Source organism: Adiantum capillus-veneris, chromosome 24 (genome assembly GCF_014529385.1).
Source record: "Adiantum capillus-veneris isolate H3 chromosome 24, ASM1452938v2, whole genome shotgun sequence".
Lineage (NCBI taxonomy): Eukaryota > Viridiplantae > Streptophyta > Polypodiopsida > Polypodiales > Pteridaceae > Adiantum > Adiantum capillus-veneris.
Window position 1 is genome coordinate 55,516,744 of NC_140954.1, and position 11,335 is coordinate 55,528,078.

Sequence of the window (11,335 nt, forward strand, 5' to 3'; positions counted from 1 at the left end):
CCAGATGGTACTGTTGACAGGTACAAAGCAAGGCTTGTGGCAAAAGGCTATGCGCAACAAAAAGGCATAGATTATGATGAAACCTTTGCTCCTACTTCTCGTGCGTCCACAGTTAGATCACTAGTTGCAATTGCTGCTCATCATGGTTGGAAAGTGCATCAGTTGGATATCAAAACTGCTTTTTTGAATGGTGATTTGCAGGAAGAAGTTTATGTAAGTCAACCAAGTGGTTTTGTTGTAAAAGGTCAAGAGCAAAAAGTATGTAGATTGCGTAAAGCTTTGTATGGTCTCAAACAGGCTCCAAGAGCATGGTATGAGAAGATACATACTTATTTGATTGGCCAGGGATTTCAGAATAGTCCAACAGAAAGTACTTTGTATGTCAAAAAGAGAGATGGAGTTCTCATTATGCTAACACTTTATGTGGATGATATGCTTCTTACAGGCAATAATGCAAATGAAATTGAAGCGTTTAAAGATGCTTTGAGAAAAACCTTTGAGATGTCTGATATTGGTTTGCTACATTATTACTTGGGTATTCAGTTTGTGCAATCAGAGGATGGCATATACATGTTGCAGGCAAAATATTTGCATAAAATTTTGGACAAGTTTGGTATGCAAAATTGTAAACCAATCTCTACACCTGTAGAAACTGGATCAAAGTTGAGCATGCACGATGCTGGAGAACCTTTTGATGTACATACTTATGCAGCAGCCGTTGGCTGCTTGATATATTTGGCAGGCAACACTCGTCCAGACATTCAATTTGGGGTTTCACAAGCAAGCAAATTTATGCACAGCCCAGGTATGCATCATTGGCAGGCTGTGAAGCGCATACTTCGTTACCTTTCTGGTACCCCTAATCTTGCCATGTTCTTTCCAAGGGGGGATATGTATGGAAAGCACAGTTCTATGCAGCTTCTTGGTTACAGCGATTCAGATTGGGCTGGTGATTTTGACACACGACATTCCACAAGTGGCAATTGTTTTTTCTTGGGAAATGCATGTATATCTTGGCTAAGCAAGAAGCAACCCACAGTGGCTACATCAACTTGTGAAGCTGAGTACAGGGCAGCTTTCACGGCAACAATTGATTGTGTATGGATACGCAGGTTATTGGCAGATCTTTGTGAGTGTCAACAGGCACCCACTACCATTTTCACTGACAGTCAGAGTGCTATGGCAGTTGCAAGGAATCCAGTATTTCATGCAAGAACAAAGCACATAGAGGTTCACTACCACTATGTCAGGGAAGGGCTACATGCAGGGGAGATCACACTAACTTACTGTCCTACACAGGATAACATTGCAGATCTATTTACGAAGGCGTTATCACGAGAAAAGTTTGAAGCTTTCCGAAAAGCTTTGGGCTTACTCTCATACACATGATGATCTGCTACCTTGTACGGATTCACACTATCACTACAGGGGGGATTTGTAGACATGTAGTAGTGTTAGTATGTATACGCGCTTCACCAGGGGCACTTTTCTCCCACTGGGTTTTTCCCCCTGGACATCCGGTGTGAAAGGACACCTTATCTCTTAGGGTTTCATATAAGCTTTGTAGCTCTGAGTTTGTATACACTATTATTCCAATACAGAGAGACAGACTACAGAGATCTCGTACGCAAGCTCTGTGTCTTCTCCTTCTCCATCTTCTTCCTACTCTGAGTTGCTGTCTTCCTTCTGTTTCCTGTTTCATCATCTTCAACAATTTGGTCCAGTGATCAGCAAATCATCGACATAAAGAACCACAATGAGAAGTACATCACCCTCACGCTTTACATACAATGTGCTTTCTGTTGAACTGTTACGAAAGCCTCGTTTAACCAAATGAGTGTCAGCTTTCTCATACCAAGCACGAGGAGATTGCTTCAACCCATACAAATCCTTCTTACATCTGCACACTTTGTCCTCTTGTCCTTTTATGACAAAACCGCGAGGCTGCGTTACATAAACTTCCTCAAATATGTCACCATTCAAGAAAGCAGTAACAATGTCTGATTGATGTACATCCCAACCAAAATGAGCTACCAATGCACATAGAAAACGCAGAGTAGTCATACAACAGGTGGGAGCAAAAGTCTCTTTATAATCTATGCCTTTTTGCTGTGCATAACCCTTTGCAACAACTCGAGCCTTATGGCGATCGATCTCACCATCCGGCTTGCGTTTCAACTTGTAAATGCACTTCGTACCAATGGCCTTTTTGCCAGGAGTCAAATCACATAAAGTCCATGTGTCATTTCCTATAAGTGCATCATATTCTGATTGCATGGCAACCATCCAATTTTCTGAATTCTGGCTTCTTGCCCAAGGGCGGAGTTTGCATGGGCCCACAAACATCACTATGCACAAGCTGCAACCTGCATGTGGTCCGAACTGAACTATCCTTTGGAAACTTAGAACGCTGCATCTTACCCAAAATACAGCCTTCACAAACATGTTTGACAGGTGCTTCAAGAGGAGGAAAAGAAGCAACCATATCAGATTTCTGCAAACGCAGCAAACTGGAAAAATTCAGATGACCAAAACGTGCATGCCAAAGTTTTGCATCTGAAATAGCCCTTGAATCTGCAACATCATTTGCATAATTTTGTCCACACTTGTCATACAAAGTGAGCTTATACAGCCCACGACACAAAAGGCCAGATGCAACAATTTCATCACCAAAACTGAGATCATGAACTGTACATCTGTCATCCACAAATTTGACTACAAGTCCAAGTCTAGCAAGTGCGAATACAGACAAGAGATTCTTCTTGATCCCAGGTTTGATCCCAGGTACATAAAGTGCATCAACAAGTGTGAAGAAACTGCCATTTGCAGTAGTAAGCACAATCTTTCCAAATCCCTGAACTGGATAAGAGGCATTGTTGGCACAAGTCACTAAATTCCCATGAGGGACAAACTCGAGAGAGGTGAACAGTTCACGATGTGAGGTAATGTGCTTTGTAGCACCACTGTCGAAATACCACACATGTGAATTTATAGCAACTGACAAGCATGCAACATGGACATCAGGATTATAAGTGCACTCTGCACTAAAAGCCCATTCTGCATCAACATCAGCAACACAGTCTCCTTTCACAAAAGACTCAACAATGGCTGCATTTGTAGTGGAACTAGCATTTGCAGTGGAACCACCCTCTTTCTTCTTAGCCTCTTTGGCCTTCAACTTAGGACACGACTTGATTAAGTGATTATTAGCTTTACAATAATGGCAACGCATTTTCCTTTTGCCCTTATCACCAGAATTTCCAGACAAAGTGTTGCCAGCAGAAGCATTGGGAACAGAAGTTTTGCCACTCACAGCAGAACCATAAGAAGTGGCTGCATTGTTGTTACCACCCTTTCTTTGAGAAGCAATAAAAGCCTGTTCAACTGCACGCTGTCTAGTCTTGTTTTTTTTGGAAAGTGACTCTTGCAACAACAATGTGCATAATGCATCAAACTTGACAACTTCAGGATTTCCTTGGGTCATCAGTCTCCAAGTACTAGCAAAAGTCTGGTAGGAATCTGGTAAGGCATCAAGAACAGTCCGCACAAGGGAACTGTCTGAAATGACTTCACCTGCAGAAATAAGTTGCTCATTGATATCCTTGATACCAGCAAGGAAAGTGTCCATATCATCTTCCTCATGCATAATCTTCGACTCCAGCTCTTTACGCAGCAAAGTAATTTTAGCTTCATTGCGACTTGCATAAAGACCTGCTAGAATATCCCAAGCTTGTTTTGCAAATTTTGCTTAATGAATGTGAGGAACAATGGTGCGCTTCACAGACAATGCAATCAATGCATGAGCCTGCGCATCCTTTACATCCCAACGAGCTTGTTCTGCCGTAGGCAAAACAACTCTAATAGCAACAATCCTTGCAGCAAGACCTGCAACATCCTCAACATCGCCTACATCCTCAGAACCAGGACGTACATCAATGCCCTGCACAATGTTCCAGACGCCCTTTGACACAAGAACATGTTGCATCATATAAGCCCACATAGGGTAGTTGTCCCCATCCAACCTGTCCTCAGCAGCAAACATCTTGAACACATTTGTGTTGTTGTCGGCCATGGTAAATGTTGCACCTGATGTGAAAACTGTCCGAAAATAGGAGAAACAGAGCGGGAACAACACATGCTATATAGCACAAACCATAGAAGACTATGAGGCACCTGTTATGCAGAAAACGGAACTGACAGAAATTCTGCACAAAATGACGAAATAGCTTGTGCAGTACTACCTGTAGTGGAAATGAAGGGCGAAATGAGCCCGAATCAAAAATCTGAGCAGACCTGCGAATGCTTGCCGACCTACGAACGCTTGCCAAAGCTCACTAAAATCAGAGAAAGTGAGCAGGCGTGTGCTGGAGCAGCTGGCGACTAAGCCCGGGAGGACGTAACCTGCTCTGATAGCAATTGTTGGAATTAGGGTTGCAGAGAAACGCACAAAACTTGGAGAAGACAAAGGAAGCTCAAGGAACACAATAGAGAGTGTGTTACTTAGTATGCAATGGAAAAGATAGATAGCCCTAGAGTGATGGATGTATATACAATGCTTGGGGGAAAAAACCTCCTAAAGAGGGAAAAAATGCCCTAGCGGTCCTAGTGTGTTCGCACACATCACTACCACATGTATATGGTAACAATGGTCAGCTAAATCAGGGTTCTGGAATCTCTATTGGAAGGTGAACGAGGTCAAAGGAGAAGAGAAGATATGAAGATTTTTGGGTTTTTGGGTTGGGTTTCTCCTCCTTTGCTCTATCCCTCTAGCTCTCTTAACTTCAGGGAATGTATTCAAGAATACTAGGTAGCAAAACCGTGAAGCACTAAGGAATCAACTACTTTTCTCTCTTAAGGGTGATGAGGTTACATGATAAATTTTATGAGATGATTAGGAGGGTTGTTTCAACCTATTCTTGTACAACTTTTGATATATTTAATGAAAGCGGTGTGCAATTTGGTGTTTGATGCAAAATTACTTGTTTGTGATCTCCTCTCCCTAGCACCTCGCACAACTAGCAACCTAATGCTGTCTAGCTCACCTAGTGAAGGCATTCCCCTGGTAACATGTCAAGAGATTTATGCATAGCTCAGGATCTAAGCATTGGCTAGCTGTTAAAAATATATTTAGCTACTTGAGTGGCACTTTACATCTTGGGTTGTTTTTTCACAAGGGGGAATCATTGTTGCTAGGTTTGCATGCTTTTTCGAACTCAGATTGGGTTAGCTGTTATGACACGCGAGTGTCCACAAGTGGTTTTTGTTTCATGCACAACAATTCATGCATATCATGGTTGAGCAATAAGAAACTTACTTATGGTCGCTTCTAATTGTGAAGTTGACTACACGGAAGTCTTCACAGCTACGATTGAGTGTATATGGCCCAAACGCCTTATAGCTTATTTGGGTGACAGTGCCAACATCATCTACATTGATTGTCAGAGTGCATTGATAGTTGCAAGAAACCGAACTTTTCATGCATGCACATAGCACATTGAGGTGCATTATCCATCGTACCATGGAGAGACTCTTAGCAAAAGAAATCAGCTTGGCTTATGTATCGATAGAGGACAATCTTGCAGATCTATTCATAAAGGCATTGCCTCCTGAGAAGTTTGAAGCTTTTTGCAAAGCTTTGGGTTTGCTTCCCTTTGTAGATTCATCATGTCCTTAGGGCATGACACTTCTCTATACACTATGTGTCAGCTCTCATTCACCGCATCACTCCCAAGGGGTTTGTTTCCATATATGTGGTAGTGATGTATGTGAACACACTTAGGACCGCCCGAGAAAATTTTCCCTCACTAGGAGGTTTTCTTTCCTAGTGCATTGTATATATGCATATCATTCTAGGGCTAACTTATCTTTCTATTTGTATGCTAAGCAATACACTCTATGTTGTGTGCCTTGAGCTTCTTCATCTTCTCCAAGTTGTGTGTGAATCCCGACAACTCTAATTCCAATAGTTATGAGCTCTTCATTCACAAATCTTGATTTTAAAAAAACTTGTAGTTTCTCCCAAAGTATGTATAAAAACCATAAGTGTGCTTTTAACTCCATAAAAGGAGAAAGTGAGCAAGCATTCCTAACAACTTCAACAACTTGAATAATAATATTCATGGTTCTTTGTGTTCTGCCTCTCATCTATATTTTGCAAAACAAAATCAATGAAAGAAGAATCACTTCTAATTTCAAGACTGCATTAAGAAAAGGTTTATTTCTTAGAGAGTTTTGACAGTATGTAATGGAATAATCCCCTACACATTGAAGTGCATAGTTGAAAGTGGTTATGTTGTGGATGGCAAGTGGATTATTAGGGGGCAATCCCTATCCAATATGCTTATGTGCCTTTGAATCTCCTCCCATCCCTAACTTATATACTTAGGTACTTTTTCAAAAAACCTCCTACCCTCTTGAATTTACGTGGTTCAGTAAGTTTCCCATGGTTGAATCCTCTAGAAGTTTCTTAGCATGAGGGCCTCTCAAGGTGAAAGCATGAGTGGGTGGAAAAAGATAGCAGTGTCCAAGACATAGCTATTTTTGGAGGTGTTTGACCAATCGACCAAAATGAAAATATCTAGAGCATGTTACATCACTAGATAGATCTTCAAAAGGAGGATCTAAATCTTTGATGGGTCGTACAAAATTCAGAGTTGATTTGCAAAAAAATTACTTTTGAAAAAATAGCTATTGAAAATAGATCCATCATATAAAAGTGTACCAGCCATTCATGCTTTCACCTCTCACTCCGTAGAGACACTCATAAGCACACATTCTTACATATAGAGCGAAATTCATTGACATTTAAAAAGCATGCTACATTCACAACCATTCTCAATAAAGGCTCAATGAATTGTGTGACAGAGGGATTTGAGCTCATGTACCCATGTCCATTTGACATTTTAAAAGCGTGCTACATGCACAACCATTCTCAATAAAGGCAGAATGAATTGTGCGAGAGAGGGATTTGAGCTCATGTACCCATGTCCATTTGACATATGAGAGCCATTTCCATCACACTAAGTTTGCAATGATGCACATGATCAAAATCATTGTGGAATAATTAACTTTAGCCTTTTTTCCACAATACAAAAAATAAGTGATTGAACCCTAATATAGCTTTCAAAACTCATTACTATTGTGGGCTCTATTCTCTTTTCTAAAATCTCAATACACATGTTATGAATTGTAATCTATCCTTTTCCTCTCAAGACACTTTTGCTTAAGTATGCTCCTCTCTTGATGACAAAGAAAAGTAGACAAGTGATCTCTTTGTGTGTGCAGAGAAACGACAAGATGATGAGCATGAATGGGGCAACAATTCTATTGGCCGAGGGAGAACAAGAGAGATTTAGTGCCCAATATCAAAATAACTTTTTCAATAAACCCTTGGTAAACCTACGCAAGCAAAATGTAAGAGGTATATTGACTATATTTGACGGTTTTTAAAGTAAAATTTTCCAAACCTCGCTTGCCTTATAATTCACAGTTTCAAGTAAATTTTACATTTTCTAGGCTAACTTTGGGTTTTTCAATTAGTGTCGTAAAGGACCTGACAATGAGCGAGTCAGTAGGAAAATATGTAGGGTTAAGGGGCCAATAGCGTGTCGGGTACCAAAAGAGGGACAAAATTTAGGTGCACACAAAGGCCACATGTTGGAAAAAGCGAGACTAGAAAAAGGATTTTTAATGAACGTGGCAAAATTCCCATGTCACATGCATGTAGTTGCCCTATATTGGGTCACGCTCGCCACCAAAAAGATAATCACAAAGCCTTCAATGCGACCCCAATCATCTCCATGATCCACCACAATGGCTTCTCATATTAGCAGCCTACAATCTTCATCATAGTAATGACCTGGTCCTTTAGTGCCCTCCACCTATGAATAGAACAGATCTTCACCAAGGGCCAAGCAGTGCCTACCAACTAATCAAATTTAGCACAAACACTTACTAAGAAATTTTACAGAATCATAGAGCTACGCATCAACAAATTAGCTAAATACACAGATTTTAGACACACTTGAGCCTCTACCCTGGTCCCTCACTTCTCTCAATAAACCTAGACCAGACATGCAAATGTGTACAATTTGCTCACCACACTTTCTATCACCCATACCTTGGCTGAATGCAAGCTAGCAACTAATTGACAACTTTGTTAACATTAACAGAACCAACCATTTAAGAGCAGCTCAATGAAACCAACAAGCCCAAATCAACAACTCTTTGAACACTGACAAAATCGGTCATTCAAGAACAGCTCATTGAAACCAGCAAACCCAAATCCACAGCTCCATGAGTTGTGAAGTCTGCCAGTCATTCACCAACCTTGCCCACAAGACATAGCCCTTCCAAACAAATATCAACCAGCAAATGCGCCTCAGAAGCAGCCTAGCACATCAAAGAAGTTTCAACAATAAGGAATGCCACATCAAATTCAATGGCACAATATGCTCCATGTGATTGCAAGGCGTGTCTTTTAGAAAGACATCCCACCCTCAAAGGTCTACTTTGTACCTCCTTGTTGCTACGCACATTAGGAAAAGTTTGGACTCAAAAAAGGACTTTTTGGCGTTAAGAGAGAGAATGTTGTTCGACCAATAGAGTTTGAGTCACCACAACGGTAGCTCCAATTTATTTTATTTTTATCTCAAATTTGTGCGTTTTCAAAAAAGAGTTTTTTCTGTTAAAAAGATCTGAATAAGAAGATACAACGCGATTTGTGCAAATTATTCCCCTGCCATGGGCGACGAACACCGAATGTGCCATAACTCACATTCAATGAGGCACACCTTTTGATGAACACTTTTCAAGCTACTACTTCTTGTGTAAACTAGTGAGCCTCTTTTCTTTTATCGTTTTTGCGTAGTGTCACTTCGCAGCTAATAGAAGCAGAGATGGAAGGAAGACGACCACGACGACCATCCGCCTCTGTTAAATCTGTGGAACTATTCAACAGCTTTGACTTGGACCATGGTCGTTGGATGTCTACCACAGTCACCATTGGTAGTTGGGTTCTGCTTCAAACAAGAAGAAGAAAATGGATGTCAAATGAATTCATTAACATCTACAAAGGACGTGTGAAAGATTTTCGCTTGTCTCAAACGGGAAAGACAGTGAAAGAGGTGCGCATTGAGCATGCATATATGCACTCCGAACTACGACTACAACATTCACCTTTGGGGTTTCCTGCTCATAGACCAAACTGTGTGACTACTATATTGCTAAAAAGTCTTTAAAGATCCTTCAACTTATTTTTTTGACTATTTCTTGTGACCATTCTCTTATCTTTTGTTTTTGCAGATATTTATCCTTCTAACAAAGAAGACTGGCAACCAATTGAGTGCATAATTGGTATTTTTAATGCTTTTCATGCTTCAGTGGGAGAACTTATGTACAGAACTAGTGCAAGAAGAGCTCTCGCAGAGAGGAGAGTTTTCTTTTACGAAAACTTTTACAACGCCCCTTGCTCTGTCCATGGATTTGGCACTTTGAAACCTTTTCCTCTTTCCCAACAAGATTCCCCAAAGTGGCCAGTTCCAACTTCAGAACCCTCTGAGTGTTTTAAACTCAAGCTTCATCAGGAAATTTTGAAGTGTTTGCGACCAAACATTGCAAGCAGGCAAGTATGAGTCAGTCTATTTATGCCATTACATGTCTTTATAGATTTCTTCCACGATGAGGAGGTTAGAAAAACAAAAACCATGTTTATCTGCAAATCCCAAAATTACCTTGATTTATTGGATGATAATTGGGATGTCAGTGATTCTGAAGGAATTTTGTGGAAAGTTGACAAGCGCTCAGTTGTGTGCAAGTGTATGATAGCATCATAGAATTTTATAGTTTCTTTCTACTACATGAGGTGGCATCGAGTGAATGGTCAGTTGGTAGCTATGGATCAAGATTTAAGTGACAATGCTTTTAATCCCTTGATGTCCATCGCGATACGGTTTTCAAATTATTTGCTTACAGTTGTTGTGGTTAGATCAAATGTCACTTGAAGACAGGTTCGAGAGGATCTGTTAAATGAGTCCGATCTTAATTTGCCTTCAAAATTTGTTTTCAAGTGTAACATGCAAAAGGTACTAAGCTACATGTATTACTTTTATACGTTGATGTTTCTATCGTGCTCATGTATCCCAATGTCTTATCGCGTACGTTGCATTGCAGGTACCTCACAAACAAGAAAAAACGACTCTTTGTGCACAGATTACCAGTGTCAGACTTGAAATAGTGAACTGACTGTACACAATGATTCAAATACTATTCTCAAAGATTACTCGACAAAGGGAGCTCTCTACATTACCAAACACCATTGGATCCTCACTCTCCCATGTTTTTGGAAAGCTATACACAACATTTTGTATACTTTGAACCATAATCAAAACAAAAGTCAAATTTCGATCCACTGCTTGTAATCAATTTGTCAAAAGTACATTTCATAATCTCTTTCTAATCTTGTGCGTGCGGTGATGTGGGGGCTGTTGGTTGAGGTTGAGGAGAGGTGGTGGCTTGGGGGCTCTGGAGCTGCTTCATGAGTAGGAGAGCTGCTGGGTGGGGGGTTTGGGGGCTCTGGAGCTGCTTCATGAGCAGGAGAGGTGCTGGGTGGGGGGTTTGAGGGTTCTGGAGCTATTTCTTAAGGACGAGAGCTTGTGGGAGCTTGGGTTGGGGAGGCATCTGGGGAGATATTGATATATGCTTGTGTTGGTGTGGCAGACACGGGGTATTTTGTCGGCGGAGGCCTAGGCGTGGGCCTTGGTGCTGGCGGGATAAAAGCATCACGTGCTTCGTCTGGACGCATGGTCGCGCACTTGATCAAGTTTTCAATCATTCTGTTTCTAAACGAAGAAACATCAGCCTTTGAATAATCTGTGAAATTTCTTACCTGCGTTAAGAACATCATGTTTATTAACATAACTACTAACTTATTAAGATACAAATCTGTAAACTAGTGTCAAATGCTTACACTTCTACGACTTCCATCAAGCATGACCCCTAACAAAATTTCTACATTGAGTAAGACCCTCCATCCACAAGAGTAGGCATCGTCCTGCTTAAGGACTTTGCAACTAATAATCGTGAGATTCTCATATATCTGCTCTTGCGTTAAAGCTTCAAGAGTAGACACAACCTTCCGAACAGATCTGCGTAAAATACAATTAAATTTCAAAAGCAACTTTTAACAAAATTCTATGCGATGTCGAACAAAATACAAAACCTCTTACCTACGTAATTCACCATGAAATCCATGGGAAGAATTAGCAAGGTAGCACCGGTTTCGTTCAAGGTGTAAGAGAACAAGACTCCAATGAGATCTGTTACAAATAAACATAAG